Source organism: Amblyomma mixtum, chromosome 3, assembly GCF_055824585.1.
Source record: "Amblyomma mixtum isolate Tamu chromosome 3, ASM5582458v1, whole genome shotgun sequence".
In the NCBI taxonomy this organism is placed as follows: Eukaryota; Metazoa; Arthropoda; class Arachnida; order Ixodida; family Ixodidae; genus Amblyomma; species Amblyomma mixtum.
In genome coordinates this window covers 19379477-19395344 of record NC_143014.1, presented here as the reverse complement: position 1 = coordinate 19395344, position 15868 = coordinate 19379477, and the positions used below count along the sequence as shown (strand labels likewise).

The window sequence follows — 15868 nt, the reverse complement described above, 5'->3', positions numbered from 1 at the left end:
ATCGTCCCGACCCATCTCCGCTCCACAGTACTTGCCCAACTTCATGACGCTCCTACTGCAGGGCACCTAGGCGTGTCACGCGCTTACGACAGCCTGCGCAGGCGGTTCTTCTGGCCTGGCCTTTACCGCTCTGTCCGCGGTTATGTTGCTGCTTGTGATCAATGCCAGCACCGGAAAACGCCCCCACTTCCACCCAGTGGCCAGCTTCAGCCCATCGACATCCCGACTGACCCATTTTTCCGTGTTGGTCTCGACCTGCGTGGTCCTTTCCCCCGATCAACATCCGGGGAACATCCGGATTGCCGTTGCGACCGATTACACTACCCGGAACGCTATCACGCGCGCTATCCCTACCAGCTGTGCCTCCGATTTCGCCGACTTTCTTCTCCATGACGCCGTCCTACTTCTTGGCGCTCCTCGTCAACTGCCTATGGATCGCGGCCCCTGCTTTCTTTCTAAAGTGGTCCACGACCTTCTTCGCTCCTGCTCTGCCCGCCACAAGTTCACGACGGCCTACCATCCTCAGACCAACGGCCTTACTGAGCGTCTTAACCACACCCTGACGGACATGCTGTCTCTGTATGTCGCAGACCACCATCGTGACTGGGACGTCAGTTTACCTTTCGTGACGTTCGCCTACAATTCCACACGCCATGATACCACTGGCTACTCACCCTTCTACCTGCTCTTTGGCCGCGATCCGTTGCTACCCTTCTACAGCCTCCTGACTCACGACGTTCTTGTACCAGCAGTTACGCTTGTGACGCCATTGCCCGAGCTGACGCCGCCGGCCAAATCGCTCGAGATCGCCTCGACGCTTCACAACTCGCTCAAAAACGAGGGTACGACCTTCATCACCGTGACGCCCATTACCCTCCCAACTCCCTCGTACTCCTTTGGCTCCCTGCGCGTCGTGTGAGCCTGTGTGAGAAGTTGCTCCCTCGTTACGTGGGTCCTTACCGCGTCTTGCGGCAACTGAGCAATGTGACCTACGAGATCGCGCCTCTGCAACCGCACACTCCTCGTGCGGCCCCCTCCGCACAGCTCGTACACGTCGCCCGTCTTAAGCCCTACCATCCAAACTCACCACCTTAGGACGCCCAGGGACTGTGCTTCCTTCCGCCCGGCGGAGGAGGGGGGGGGGGGGGGGTAGTGTTACGGTGCATAGTTGCTAGGCGAAGACGACGTTGTTTTGTGACGTTCGGCAGTGGACGACGACGAGGACGTGGCAGTTCGTGCTGGAGTGATTTAGCTCGGTGTGCCTTCTGACTGTGGCCTGTCCCGTCTGCTGCTGGGCTAACCCCCCGTAATAGTATAAAGCATACGAATCACGTTTATTTTTGCGCGAGACACAGTTTCCTTGCACGAGACACAAGTTTCCTTGAGCAGCGAAGAAAAAATCTTCGATTGCTGTTCCTTTCCATGCTTTTCAATAGAGATTTAGCAATTTACCCTTCATTCTAGCTGTCTCTTCAACCTCCAGGCTTACTCGACACCATCATCCGAATACACTAAGCCCTTATGTTGCACGGGCGGATGTAATCAAGTTTTCAGCTTCTCCCCGAATAACAGATGAATGACTCATTGTTTCCTGTTTCCTTTGACTGATGCATTGCTTATTTGTATTATGTTTTTCACCGCCCTGCGCTGGACCTGAACAAGGTATGCAGTATGGTAAAATAAAATAAAAATGAAATAAAATAATATATACCACATGTTTCAAATTATTCAGCACCAATTTTTTTTGTCATGAGAACTTGTACAGTCCGATTTTAACAGGCGGATTCTTGAGGATGGCTGTCATCGTTTATCTGATTGAGCGATATTACACAATGAGTTAACTTACTTTACTAATCTTTTTATTTTGTATTTTGCTATGTTGTAAACTAGTTTGTAAAATGTTGTAGGCTATGTTGTAAAATTTAATTCAGTCCACATCGAATGTGAGCCCGATTTTTAAATTTTCTGAATCATGGTTCGTGGCAACGTCAATTCGTGGCAACGTGGTTCGAAATATTGAGTGTCAAAACTACGCATTTGAAATTGAAACCCAGCTCAGTTGGATTTCCCACATTGCCCATACATGAAATGTCATCGCTCATATTTCTATGGCAGCAAATAAATAAGCGGTTTGTGTGGTTTAGAAAGTGAAAGCAAAGTGATTTTCACGAAAATACTACGCTCAGCGACGCCATTTTATAAATATGTACTGCAGAAAAGCCGCCTCAACGAGCTTTGAAATGCATATTTTTGGCGGTCAGTAGTTACGACCACACTGCCGATGAAGAAAATTTAAAAACTGGGCTCACCTTCGATCTTGCCGACATTCAATTTCTCAATGTAATCTTGGTCCTTAAAATAAAAAAGTCTAGCAGTTAAATTCAGTAAATTAATTGTGTAATTACAGATAACTATCAGGCAAATAACCTCTGTCATTCTATAGAATTCATCTGCACAAGCCGCACTGTCGCATCTCTCACGCTTTCTCAAAGCAAAATCTGTATTGAAAAACTTCAAACACCCTGCAGACTACGTATGTAACACATATCAATTTTTATGACATATATATATATCGATTCATACAAGATTTATCGATTCGGGAGCAGGGTGTGGAAAAAATCGGACGAGCTAGGAGCTGTTCATCTTAGGAATAAGCGTTAAAAGAAAGTCCCCAATGAAACACTAAAGAAGAACGACGTTAACAACTGGATTTATTTATTTTTTATTTATTGTACCCTCAGGGCCCGAAGGCATTACAGAGGGGAGTGGGAATACATAAAAAATTCAGCCTAAACAGCAACAACAAGGAGAGAAAACAAAAATCAACCAGAAATACATGACAATGTGAAAACACAGGAAGGCAATGAGATTAGAATGCAGTGGGGATACATTAAAACAGTGTGTAGACAGTGAAAGGCAATTTTCGTATTGAAGGGCATGCATATCTGTTTCATACTCAAAATTTGTAGCAGAACCCAGGGACACGATAGTTCTTGCAAGCTAAGAACCCGCCATCACTGAGGCTTTTCAGATTCTGAGAATAGCTTCATGGTATGAAAGCGACTTGGCAGCGGCAACGGCGGAGAGTGCACGCAAATAAACAATCTGTTACTCCTTTGGGCTGCTATCATCATCCGCGCGCCAACTTCTCGGCCTGCCTGGAGGAAAACCTGCCTAACAACCAGCCACTCCGAGTCCTAGGGCTGCTGTGTCGTTTTTACGGACACTTCGGCCTGGGTGCATCGCTGTTCCCGTCGCATCAACGGTCGCTGCTAGCGTCACCAAGCTGTGATTCCAGGCAGCCCTACTCAGACAAGTGACGCCCACCATCGCGAAGCACATCGGCAGCGACGACGGCTTTGTCGACGGTTGCCTCGACGTCTTTCACGGCACAAAGACCGGCGACTACCTCGAAGAGATGGACGGCAACCACTTTGAAGTGTGGTTTGAAGGTGTTCTGGATCAATTTTCGCAAGGTAGTGTATTGTCGTGGAAAACGCCGCGTACCACTAGCGGTTGCAAGAAGCCTACGACTGCTTGGGAACGGGGGCTGCTTGGGAAGCAAGAATGTTAAAAAAGGAGCTCCTGAACCTTGTGGTCTCTGTGAAGGCACGACACGCGAGATACCGTGTTCACAAAACCGCCGAAAGGGCGGGATGCATTAAGCTGAGGCTTCCACCTTACCACTGAGAGTTGAGTCCAACTGAGCTCATATGGGCCCAGATGAAGCATGGTGTGACATCCAGAAATGCCACGTTTAAGCTGACAAATGTAGACGTTCTCTAGAAGAAAGAAGCCACCAAAGTAACTGTGTGAACGGGCGAACGTTGAAAAGCATGTCAAAAGCACTGAAGAAAAGTTCATCCAAGACAGCAGTGGAAGTGCACATGTTCAGGCCATTATCATCCAACTGGATAAAAAACACGTGGAAACTGAAAGTGACGCTTCTGGTGTTGGCTGACGGCTGACTCTTCTACTGCTGGAGAAAATATATTTAGTGTTTAATCGCTCATCTAATTTGCTGCGATTAATTCAATGATGCTTGCGCTGCCTTGCTGGCTGGGAAAAGATCGCCTTAGTGCACGGCTATTGCGGCCAAACCATGCGACGTAGAACTTTCGAGGTGGTGTCAAACGATTTGTCTTACTGCTCTGTATGCGTTGGTAGCAAAATTTGGCTTCTAATGTAAAATCTGGATATAACGAATTTGTATCGGGTATAATGAAGGCGGATACAAGTTACATGATCATGATGTAATATCCTATCGATAGGTGGCACTGCGCAAGGGTTGCCTTGACGGATGTATATAAAGGGCCGCGTTGTGTCGTTATTAAAGAATGCATACACAAAATCGTTATAATTATTGCTAGACACTATATGGAATAATAGAAAAACTCAGTGCTAACGCTCGATACTCGATCGCTGCCTCAACGTTGGTTCTGTAATAAAGAGAGTTGGGGTTTGCTGCCCCAGCGGCTAGCGCCGACGAAGGAGACGAAGAAGATAGAAGACGAAGCTGACGAAGCTCGGGAGCGCGCTTGCGAACGCTGGCCTGCTGAACAGCACCGCTTGAACAAGGACCGGCCGTTCACACTAATTGTGCGAGTCGTCTCATTACACTTGGTGGAGGTGCTGCTTGCTCTTCTCCTGGAGCTACGCCACGATGCCCAGGCTACCAGGCTCTACCACGACAACCGAAACTTCGGCCCAACCTGTCCCCACCGCTGTCATCTGTTCCGGTGCCGTCCGTCAGCGCGACCCTGCGATTTTCAGCGGCACTGACGACACCGATGTAGAAGATTGGCTGGCCTCCTACGAACGCGTGAGTGCTTACAACAAGTGGGATGACGTCGTAAAGCTCACGAATGTCATCTTCTACTTGACCGATGTCGCCAATTTGTGGTTCCGCAACCACGAAGCGGATTTTACTACCTGGGCGGCTCTAAAAACCAGCCTGACTGACGTCTTCGGCCGCCCCGCTGTCCGAAAACTTCGTGCTGAACAACGGTTGCGCAGTCGTGCCCAGCAGAACGGCGAGAACTTCACGAGCTATATCGAGGACGTCGTTGATTTGTGTAAGCGGCTCAATCCATCTATGAGCGAAGCAGACAAAATCCGACACATTCTGAAAGGGATTGAGGACGATGCGTTTCAAATGTTGTTGTCCAAAGATCCCCAAACCGTTTCCGACGTGGTGTCTTTGTGTCAGAGTTACGACGAGCTTCGCAAACAGCGACATGTCACCCGCCGTACCAATTGCTCGGACGACACCATTTCGAGCTTGGCAGCAGGCAGTCCTGCCCACGATCAGCCGGCACTTCTTCAGCACATCAAGCAGTTTGTGCGGGAGGAAGTCGCTCGTCAATTATCGCTCGTTACCTGCCAATCCACCCCAACGCCATCGCTGTCGCCATCTATTCAGCGTGTCATCCAGGAGCAGGTAGCTGAGGTCCTGCCGCCCACTAATCCACCCCCTCTGGTCACTGCACCGCTGACCTATGCAGAAGCACTCGCCCGGCCACGACCTCAGCCAGTTGTGCCTGCTTATTCGCCACCTGTCACCGTGTACCCTCAGCGGCAGCTCGCCCCTGCACTGCCACTCACTCACCATCCTCTGCCTCGAACCGGTCCCCGCCCTATGAATCCGTGGCGTACCCAAGATAACCGCCCGATATGCTATGCTTGCGGTCTCGCTGGTCACGTGGCCCGCTGGTGCCGCACGCGCGGATCCGGTTCTCACGACTACGGGCGCCCGCCGACGTACGACGTTCCGTTGCCTTCCGTACCTGTCTCTTCTGCTGTGCCTCCTCAGAATCCCTCCCCGTCCAGCTCCAACTCCTACAACCGCAGCCATCGGTCGCCGTCTCCTCGACGCCGTTCGCTCTCTCCTATGCGCCGCCGGTCACCACCCCTCCAAGCGGAAAACTAGGCGCCGCAGTTCCGGAGGCAAGAACTGCGCCGTCGACGACCGTCTCAAGCCCTATCACCGCTCCTACGAATGTTATTGAAGTGATCGTTGAAGGTGTTACTGTTGACGCGCTCATTGACACTGGTGCTGCCGTGTCCATCATTAGTCGCAACTTGTGCCGCAGACTAAAAAAAGTGATGACGCCGCTTTCGGACCTTTCGCTTCGCACCGCCAGCGCTGACCCCATTCGCCCTCTGGCAGCGTGCACTGCCCGCCTCGTCATCCATGGCCTCTCCTACACCAATGAGTTCTTCGTTCTCACCCGCTCCTCTCATGACATCATCCTCGGGTGGGACTTTCTGTCCGCGGATCACGCCATCATTGACTGTGCACGTGCTGAAATTAATTTGTCGCCACTGTGTGATGCTCTTCTGGACGCCTCCCCTGTTACCGCCGCGCCTATTCTCGACGCTGACGACGTCGACGTGCCAGCTTTCTCATCTGTTCTCGTGCCGCTGACTTGTGCTGCCCTCTCTGACGCTACTGTCCTTTATTCACCCTCTCCTCTTTGTGCGCACCGAAAATCTGTCATGCTCCCTCATGCCGTGCTCACACTTTCTGGTGGTTGTGGTGCCCTGTACGTCGCGAACCCGTTGCCTTTCCCCACCACTTTACTTCGGGGAGAATCGCTTGGCACAGTTGATGTCATCGATCTCGACGACGCTTCTCCTGTCCTTGATGAGCCTGCCGCCCATGACATCAACGCCCTCACAACTCCCGCTGACATCGCCGACCCGTCCTCCTCGGATATGTTTTCCCATTCTGTCGATGCCGCTCTACCACCTCACCACCGCGCCCAGCTCATCGCTTTGCTGCAGCGCTTCCGCGCATCCTTCGACTCCCCTCAAGCACCGTTGGGTCGTGCAGCAGCGGTTCGCCACCATATCGACACTGGCACCCATGGACCCTTGCGCCAACTCCCCTACCGCGTCTCCTCCGCCGAGCGCCGCATCATTGATGAACAGGTGAACGACATGCTACACCGCGGCGTGATCCAGCCCTCTCACAGCCCGTGGGCTTCTCCGGTCGTGCTCGTGAAGAAAAAGGACGGCTCCATTAGATTCTGCGTAGACTACCGCCGGCTAAACAAAATTACTCGGAAGGACGTCTACCCCCTGCCTCGTATAGGTGACGCGCTGGATTGCCTGCAGGGAGCAGAGTACTTTTCTTCGTTGGATCTGCGCTCTGGGTACTGGCAGGTGCCGATGGCCGAAGTCGATCGCCCGAAAACAGCTTTCATCACACCTGATGGGCTGTATGAATTTAATGTGATGCCCTTCGGTCTCTGCAACGCGCCTGCCACATTTGAGCGTATGATGGACAACATCCTCCGTGGGCTTAAATGGCAGACCTGCCTCTGCTACTTGGACGATGTTGTCATCTTCTCCCAGAATTTTCCTTCCCATCTTCTTCGCCTCGAGAGTGTTCTTCGCTGCCTCAGTGACGCTGGACTGCAGCTAAACTTGAAAAAGTGTCGCTTCGGCGCCCGACAGCTGACTATCCTAGGCCACGTCGTGTCCAAGGATGGTGTACTCCCGGACCCTGCCAAGCTCCGCGCAGTTGCTGGTTTCCCGAAGCCCACATCCCTGAAAGAACTCAGAAGCTTTCTTGGCCTTTGCTCCTACTTTCGCCGGTTCATCAAGAATTTTGCTGCCGTTATCGCCCCGCTGACGCAACTTCTCGATGGTAGCAACGACTTGTCGCCTTGGTCCCTTGCATGCGACGAAGCTTTTGCAACGCTGCGCCAGCTCCTCACCTCTCCTCCGATCTTGCGCCATTTCGACCCTTCCGTGCCTACAGAACTGCACACAGACGCCAGCGGCATTGGTCTCGGTGCCGTTCTAGCTCAGCGGAAACCCGGTTTCAATGAGTACTTTGTTGCTTACGCCAGCCGTGCGCTCACAAAAGCGGAGACTAATTATTCCGTCACAGAAAAAGAATGTTTGGCGATTATTTGGGCGATCACAAAATTTCGTCCTTACTTATATGGGCGCCCGTTCGATGTCATTACCGATCACCATGCCCTTTGTTGGCTGTCGTCACTCAAAGATCCGTCTGGCCGCCTCGCTCGTTGGGCTCTGCGTTTACAAGATTACGACATTCGGGTCATTTATCGTTCCGGCCGTAAACACTCCGACGCCGACGCTCTCTCGCGCTCCCCTGTGACCTCTGAGCCTGACCCACCATCTATTTCCGGCCTCACACCTTCTCTTGAATCTACTGATATGGCTTCTGAGCAGCGCAAGGATCCTTGGATTACTTCTCTTCGGGATTCCCTAGCCAACCGCTCAGCGCACCTCCCTTCTCGAGCGCTCCGTCGTCAAGCCCATCACTTTGTCGTGCGTGACCAGCTGCTGTACCGTCGGAACTACCTCCCCGATGGTCGCAAATGGCTGCTCGTGATTCCTAGGCATCTCCGCTCCGCCATTTGTGCCAGTTATCATGATGACCCGCAATGCGGTCATGCCGGTCTGCTAAAAACTTTTACCCGCCTACACCTTCGGTATTATTGGCGGGGCATGTACCGTTTTGTCCGCCAGTACATACGCTCTTGCCTGGAATGTCAGCGTCGCAAGAACCTACCACCGCACTCACCTGCTCCTCTGCAACCTTTACTGTGTCCCGTCCGGCCATTTGACCGTGTTGGAATTGACCTTTATGGCCCTCTTCCCTTCACTGCCGCCGGCCACCGCTGGATCATCGTCGCCATTGATCATCTCACGAGCTATGCGGAAATTGCACCGTTACCAGCTGCGACCGCCTCTGAGGTAGCCGGTTTCATACTTCAGAACATCATTCTTCGTCACGGTGCGCCTAAGGAATTGCTCAGCGATCGGGGTCGCGTCTTCTTGTCCGGCGTCGTGGAAGCCCTCCTTCGGGAATGTCATATCGTTCATCGCACGACGTCTTCATACCATCCGCAGACCAACGGCATGACCGAGCGCTTTAACCGGACCCTCGGCGATATGATGGCCAAGTACATTTCTGCCGATCACTCAGACTGGGACCGAGTTCTCCCTTTCGTTACCTACGCTTACAATTCTGCAACGCAAGCCACTACTGGTTTTTCCCCGTATTTTCTTCTCTATGGTCGCGAGCCTTCCTCCATCATGGACACCATACTCCCTTACTGCCCCGATTCGTCCGAATTGACCACCGTCTCTCAAGCCGCTGCGTACGCCGAAGAATGCCGTCAACTGGCCCGTTCCTTTACTTCTCACGACCAGCCCCGTCAGAAAAGCGCCCGCGCCGCTTCCCCCGGTCTGCCGCCGTCTTATGCTCCTCAATCCTTGATTTGGCTTTGGGTGCCTTCCTCCAGCTCGGGGCAGTCTATAAAACTGCTGAGCAAATACCAAGGCCCCTATCGCGTTGTTCAGCAGACATCCCCAGTTAACTACCTGATCGAGCCCCTCACGCCTTCGTCTGACAATCGCCGCCGCGGCCGTGAAATTGTGCACCAAGACCGCCAGAAGCCCTACTACGACCCAGCCATCGTCTCGAGCCCTTAGGCAGCCAGGATGGCGCCTTTTCACCCCGGGGGTATTGTAATAGAGTTGGGGTTTGCTGCCCCAGCGGCTAGCGCCGACGAAGGAGACGAAGAAGATAGAAGACGAAGCTGACGAAGCTCGGGAGCGCGCTTGCGAACGCTGGCCTGCTGAACAGCACCGCTTGAACAAAGACCGGCCGTTCACACTAATTGTGCGAGTCGTCTCATTACAGTTCAAATTTCTTTGTGCTACAGTTGGGACATATGATCCTAATGTGTGCCGAGGTTGTAAAATAATACAAAGTGCCTGAGTTTGCACTTCCCACACACTGTGCGACATTCGTAATGGCAGGACAAGAAATGTCGCCATTCTACTTCACTGTGTTCGGACATTAATGGTTACAATGGTTTATTTTGGGTGGAAAAAACAGCGCGAAAGGGACGGAAGACAAAGATGAAGGAAACCACACGGACGAGCGCTGACTCAACTATTTTTTATTCAGAAAAAACAGACATTTATAGTTAAAAAGTCACATGACCTGACGTCACCCAAAATGAACGTATACCAACTCGCCCAACTTTCCATTCTATTACAATGGTTTGTTTTGTTTGGTGCATACATTCACCAACAGCGCTGCAACGAAAGTGCATGACAGATTAAACGGCCACCCCCGTGCGCAGACTAGCCAGTCTTACCTCACAGAATCGGCGCGCATACAGATAAGCTCTTAACCCAAGCCGCAGATTACAAGTACAACTTGCCGTGCAAACCTTTTCTAACATGTCTGAATTTTCCTCTCTGGTCCAACATAAAAAGGGACCCTGAAAACCTAAAATCAGTCTTTCCTGCTTCCTCCTAACTTTGAGCACGTCTGATATGTTTCTTTACATGTAAACTGCAAGGACAATACCCATATTTCTCAGCCTTGTGCAATAAGGAAGACCCCAGATTAACATTGTTGAGCTTAAAATAGATAACCTGGTTCCTGTATCTTGATAATGTGTGGCGCACATCACTGACCCACCTCTTCTTTTGTTTGAAACATGTGACCTTTTATACTCCGGCCTAGATTTGGCTTAGTGAAAATATCGTGCAGCAGCCTTGTTCTCTGCATCAGGTTGACCCCTCAAGCTTTGTAATGGATTGCAGCAATACCATGTCGGTCGAAGACGAAGCCAGAAAACACATGAAAAATATTGTTGCCGTTAGCAGTATCTCAGTGCATACTTGTGGCATAAGGTGAAAGTTGCATGCAGCAGAAATATGCCGTAGTGCTTATTGCAGGTGTATATCTTTCACTATGTTGCGACTCTACGTAGACTCCTCACACAGATGCAGTCTGCACCCATCATTTTCAACGAAACAAAGCTTGCTATTCCTGTGCAACGCTAGATTTCTTGCTAAAAAATACATGTAAAGCACAGAGACAAGCCATCATAGTACATATAGTTGTGGAGTTATGTTGAGCTAAATAATTATTCAGCCTTTGCAATATGGTTTTAACATATGAGGAAATGCTTATTCACTGACCATAGTGGCACACACGTAGGTTAAGGTGTTCGACTGTTCGACAGGGGAGTGTAGGTTGCATGTATTATCCCAGGTAGTGGAGTTAAATTTGCAGCTAAATACAATGTCACTCGCATTCTGACTGGTAAGACTAAGGTCAGAGCACAGAAAAGACGGCAACGCAAGTTCACTGGGAATCGACGTAAGACGAAGCGTCTGTCTTCCAGGCCAGTGGACAAGGGTGTTTTGGCGAGTGCCAATAGGCTTAGGAACATCACGAAAACGTATGAAGCTCTGCGACCAGATTACTCTGCTCAAGGACACAGGATAATTAACCCTGATATCATTTCTCCTGTTTTTTCAATGCTTGGATGCCCTAAATGCGTGCATATATCCCTCAAGATCCAAGACTGCTCTAAAAAGGGATATGCTCGACCTGTGTGGTTGTGAGTGCTGAATGCTAGTTCGAACATTTCTTTAATACATCTAAAGGGCGGTGCGTGCAAACGAGAACAATGTTCGACCGGTGTACACAATGCGCGAATTAGAGAAAGGGCATGCAGGTGCGGCAGCGTTCTGCTAAATGATGAAAATGCCTCCCCGTTCGCGTCATTCCGGCTACGACAGATTTTCTTCTAGGCTGTCTACAGCGGCTGGAAAAGTAGCGTCGGAGTCGATGGTTGATGCTGCTGGAGAAGTTCTTCGTCTCATGAGTAGCGATGAGTGTGCTGTTTCAGGTGATGGAACAAGGCAAAAGCGTGGACATTCTTCTTTGAACGGGTGTGTCTGTGATTTCTGTTGACACAGGAAAAGTTGATGTTGAGGCACTCTCCAGGTCATGCAAATTTGCAAAACTAAAATCAAGTTGAGCCTAAAAAGTGCTGCACACCAGGAGTTGAATGCAAATCACACTTCCTGCCAAGGAAACCATGACGGAAGTGCAGGTAGTATGGAGACGGTTGGCATGTAAGGAATATTTGAGAGGTCACAAGCAACACGAGGCTTGAAGTAACTGGACTACTAAAGTGATGCCGATTCCAAGAGCTTTGCCACTCCAAAAGGAATGTACATAACAATAAAAACAATAAAACAATAAAAAAGAACGTTTCATGGTAGAAAGAACAGGGTGCAGAAGCTTGAATGCATTGGGCATGCCCACAAGCGTGTTGGCTGCCACCTGAGAAAACTTAAAAAAAAACAGCGCGCGGACTGCTTGGCAAGGGAAACTAATTGATGCCCTTTTGACGCCTACAAAACTGCTAAGGGACTGCCATAAGAGCTAATGTGGGAAACCCCTCGGCAATGAAACCAGCCACCCTAGCCAGCCTCTTTCACTGCAGCTCCACGGACAAGCATCCGAGACAGGGCCAGTGTACGCCTGGACCGAACAGCTAGTCCGGGTACAAAAGGGTAGAAACACTTGGCCAAGGGAGATCTGTGCGCAAAGAAGCGCTTCCAAATGACGTGCTGAGAATAGTGAAAGCTGTGTACAGCGAACTATGTTCATATGAACTCCTATCAAAGTGTTTGCATGGGAAAACGCAAAATGCAAACGAGTGCTTCAAGGGACTCATAAGGCAGCAGGCTCCAAAGTAGGTGTATATAAGCTTGCCTACACTACTGTTCGCATTGAATAATCCTGCGGAACACTTTAATAATGGCAGTGATATTCTGAGGCAGGCTGGCATTGAACCAGGGTACTACACAACAATAGCTTGCATTGCCAGAGACCACCACTAGCGCATGCAGAAGGTGTTGTACGTGAGAGAGTACGTGCTCTACGTACGCGTTCGTTAGTTTCGTTCACAAAGAAGGAACTGCGGTAAAACTTACCAACTGGTTTAATTGGCCGAACGGTAAAGGCCGTTGTACGATCGCTTTTGAGCGGATCCGCCAGGCAGGCGGACTGGCGGACCGAACGACCAGACAATAGGCATTCGCCCCGTTCGGCAGGCGAAAGCAAAGTTGGTGAACTTCAACTTTGGGGCGGACGAGCGAACCGCCCGGCGACCGAATTGCAGCGATTGGCTGCTTTTTACGTGACGTAGGCATCCGCTCCTGCCGGGGCAAGATGGCCGTCCGTCGACCGAACCACGACCCATTATACAGTAGGTCGTGGACCGAACTGGGGAGCGAGGCATAGGTCGTGGCTGTAGAGATGGCACCTATGCCGCGAGGCATACTATATTGGCCACATGTTGATATTACGAGTGTTCAGAGCGACTGCGAACTTCTCCGCGTGCAGCAGCGGCGAGCAGCGACAGTTTCCCGAGTTGAAATCGACGCTGATGTAGTTGACGGAGCGCCTCTTCAAACAGACGCAAGACCTCCGCGTTGGCGGTGTCACGAAGTGTTTATATGGAGCTGTTTGTGGTTGCTGCAAGCGTTCCTAATTCCTGCGAGGATCATCACGCACAGCGGCGAGCAAAAGCTGCTCACGGTGAACTTCTGTGCGTGCATGAGCTGCCTAGCACAGTGACTAGTGTCCGCGTAGTGAAAGTGATTGCGATCGAAGCGAGTTCTTTTACGTCAAGGCAGTGAAATGTGCACCTTCGAGAGCTCACTACGCACGCCGTGCTTTCCGAATGCTGAAATGAATGTGGCGTTGTGCAGCTAGTCGCATTCGTTGCGATGGTTGCAGTGATCGCGACCGAAGCGTGCACACGACGTTGTTGCTGGCTACGCATTCGTTACCATTTTGTTCGCGATTAGTGTTGGCACTGTGCTTGAGAATTGCCGTGTGTGCGACGTGACGCGACGCGAGCTTGGCTGCACGGCCGAGGACTGTTTTGCGGCGACAACAGCGATGTCGCCATCCTCTGCGCTTTGGTGCTCCATTCAGTACGTTTTGTGATGATGGGTGCTCGGGTTACGACTCGCCGGAGAAACTGTGTAACCTGTGTTAAAACATCGGTGCAGTGCAAATGTATCTTCGGGAGCGTCATTTCTTTTTATTTCCTGCGGGCTGTGCGCACATTTGCCTGCAATAAACATATCGGCGTGATGAATGGGTGACTGAACACTTCCGCTAGCCATTTCGGTTTAGGTTGTAACAACATGGTATTCCGCGATTACAAACAAGAATCATTGCCGCTTTTGAATCACGACTGATTGACAGTGTACAAAATCTCTAATATGTGCCAACTCATAAGTCTGTTTTTCATGAGCATTTCAATTGATGTAGTGCAGAAAAAAAAAGTGTGGCAGCAGCTTATGCAATCAAAACTGACCACAGAGCAAGTTGAGCGTAACGAGTCTTGATGAAAAAGAAGAAAAAGATATTGAGAAAACCTTTGCCATTGCTTTTTTTCTCTTTTTGCTTAGCAGTGTTAAGTCAATACTGACAAATGCTTGGCAGTATTCAGTTTAAGTGGGATGTTGGTTTCCACTGCAATCAGAAAAATACAGTGGTCTTGAAGCACCTCATAGGCAATGACAGTGTCTGTTGTTGATTTTGCTCATGGTCCTTTTCGATCCGGGGATCAGTGGTACGAAACTGGATGTGTTCGCAATGCTATTGTTGCAGAGCTGCTTGCGAAATCGGCCTTATTGGTGTTAAGTGGTTGTTCAGCGGTGCTTCCTGGGTCAGCCGCAGCACTTTGTTTAACAAGCCATTCTCAAAGCTTTGAGAAGATCTCGTCGATGCACTTGCATATGTCTGTCTGCTACCACCTTCATTTGCCTGTGACTGCTTGCTACAGACATGACTACTTGCAGACTGCAAAATAAGCCCTGTGGAGCTGGTAAAGCTACGCTAGGAACAAAGACGATGGTAACAACATCACTGCACAGGGTAGCAATTCTTGCTCTGTCGTCCCTTAGCACAGTTTCGACATGCCAACTTGCCACCGGTGCACCCCACAGTACGCTATGATCAAGTTCTGTGAAATTTACTGAAAGCAACAACGGGAGAGGAAGTAGGTTGTATAGGCATATCTAGTGCATGCTGTACAGATAGCTTCCTGCCTTATTATAGCCTGGCCCCTCTGTTTATAATCCTTCATCACCCAGCACCTATGGCCCTATTTGTGTTATTGGCGTGTGCTGCAAATCACCGAACACATTTCATACTCTTGACCCTGCTAGATTGTTTTGGCCCATTAAGTTGTTTGATTCAAATCGGCAAGCTTTTAGAAGACATTTCTGCAATAGCCAACTTTTTCTTGTTCTTCACGACATGCACCGTGACTGCAACATCCCCCTATGATGCTTTTGTTCTTTGCTTTGAAAAAGCATGCATTTCCCCTATTTATGTGAGGCTGGTTTTCTCGTGCTTTAACTTGCATCCAATAGCTCTAAACTGGATCCAAGCTTAAACAGCCAGCCTTCGGCAAATTTCCCTTGCCAATTCTTATGTATCTTGCCTTTTCCTGCAATCTCGGACGTCCGCCAAGGCACTCCTTTGGGCCTCAGCTTTTCATTACTTGCATTATTACCGTCCCTTCAGTGTTTTGTCATATGCCTTCACTGACAGCCATATGGTGTGTGCCATATTGCAATCAATACCAGCATTTCAGTTGTTCAAAACAACAATTAGCATGCCCTGGATTGTCCTGTTTGCTAATGTTACTAAGAATGCAGTAATATTGTTTTTTATTGTCAGCATTACATTTTGCCAACTCATAAGACCTTCCGATAAAGGTATATTCACTGTATACTGGTTCAAATACCTACTAATCCTCATACACCCACCCACAACCTAGGATATTTACACCATGACGTGTTGTTAGTATCACCGTCTTCCAAGTTACTTGCATTCAATTCCCCTGTGTGTCATCAACTTGGGTATTCTAATGGCACATGGCACAAATCTAACTTAACTAGAATCCTTGAATTAGTTCAGTCCTGAGCCGCTTGTTTTATTTTCTCAGGCCATTTTTGAAGTTCCAGTGTGACAGCACCA

At 49.9% G+C, this 15868-nt stretch overlaps 1 pseudogene; it reads left to right on the top strand.

The window, feature by feature from the left end:
* The first annotated feature begins 568 nt into the window (after nucleotides 1-568).
* LOC149349380 (uncharacterized) lies at nucleotides 569-11935 on the top strand (annotated as a pseudogene).
* Nucleotides 11936-15868: the final 3933 nt, after the last annotated feature.